The 1,621-nt window shown below is 43.9% G+C and overlaps 1 pseudogene; it reads right to left on the bottom strand.

The window, feature by feature from the left end:
* Positions 1-783: 783 nt before the first annotated feature.
* LOC101651549 lies at positions 784-1,177 on the bottom strand (annotated as a pseudogene).
* Between the last annotated feature and the right edge of the window lie 444 nt (positions 1,178-1,621).

Genomic DNA, 1,621 nt, shown 5'->3' on the forward strand with positions numbered 1-1,621 from the left:
TTCTCCAGTGGATTGGCTCGTGCGTTTGAGCGATTGGATGAGCAGCTCAGCGATTAGCCCCGGAAACTGCCAACGCTCTCTTCCTAAATGAAAGCAAAAGACACTTGTGGCCTGCAAACGAGCGAGCTGTCTCAGAAGTCACACAGCACAATCTCTGCCACAGTCTATTGGTGGAGGCCATCACAAAGCGCACCCTGATTCAAGGGACGAGAATTTAGACCTTCCCCCACCACCAACCCTGCGTACCGCGCATGCGCACACACACACCCTCCCACATAAAAGTGTCAAAGAATTGGTAGACATCCACAGTTGAAGAAAGGAGGGAGGATGGGCAGAAAGCAAGACTTACAGACTGTTGTTGAAACTATGCAATGTCCTGTGGCCCCAAAATAGTAGCCACAAATCCACAGTGATGAGCAAAAGCAGGGCAAGAGTCACATAACTTCATTTTATATTGTTTCCATTTATTGTTTTCAAGAAACGCCTATTTCTTTATTCACTTATTGAAAAAAAAAGAAAAGGAAAGATAAGTTCTAAAAAGGGGTCAAGTCTGGTGCATGGCCTGTTTTTGTACAGCCTATGAGCTGAGAAAGGTTTTTACATTTGTCGAGACTTGTTTTAAAAGGAAGACGAAAAGGTATATGAGACGGAGATCTCCAAATCCTAAAATGTTTACTTACTATCTAGTACTATACAGAAAAATGTTTATCGACTCTCATTCAAAAACACCTTTTTTTTTTTTTGCGAGTGGGGAAGTATTTCTAAGATCGAATCAAATAAGATCTAAAACCATAGCTTCTGGAAGAACCACTTGTTTTTGCCACTCCTCAAATTTGACCTTGGCCTCCAGATATGTCTTGCGTTTAAGGGCAAGATCTCCAAAGACCTTCTTTTTGATGGCATCCAAGGGGGTGTCTATGGAGTAACTTGTGGGCATGAGGTGATTTTAGTTAGAAAACTTCACAAAAGACTTGATCTTTGACCTCTTGGCAATTTTCTTCTTAGCCATGGCAGCTGTTACTTTGTGGGGACAGCGGTCAATTCCAGCCACCCGAGCATCGCTGTAGGGGCGGTGTGAGGTGCCCTCATCCATGTTCTTCTCCATAGCAGCTTTGCATCCAGGTGCGAATTCAGCCAGGGCCAGCCCCACCTTCTGGAGTTTCATGAACTTGCCCATTTTGACAGCAACCTCCCAGGCTGACAGCAGAAAGCCCAAAAGTAATTTCACGTGTGTTTTCAGGTGGTTACTAAATAGATTGATCAGTAAACATACCTCTAGGGTACTTTTAACATGCAGACTTTCCTCATAAAACTAATTAGGAATTATGATAACACAAGACTTTGTCCTATCAGTTATCCTTTAATGTGACAGGAAGTTATGAAAATGTTTTAGACATAACCAGACACCTTGAGGGAATGAGTTGCTAGGCCTGGTCCCATAGTCTTGGGGGACATCAAAGTCTCAACCATCGTTCACAAAGACAGCGTCGTTCTCCATCCTAATTTGGTGGGCAGCAACTGGAGTCTTGGAAGCTCATGAGCAGCCATCTAAGGTGCAAACACTGACCTCTCCCCATCCGGAAGACAGAAGAGCGGTGAACAGCAAAGACACCAGAAGAAA

Source organism: Echinops telfairi, unplaced genomic scaffold (genome assembly GCF_000313985.2).
Source record: "Echinops telfairi isolate 266 unplaced genomic scaffold, ASM31398v2 ScPeMD7_2;HRSCAF=8, whole genome shotgun sequence".
Taxonomy (NCBI): Eukaryota; Metazoa; Chordata; class Mammalia; order Afrosoricida; family Tenrecidae; genus Echinops; species Echinops telfairi.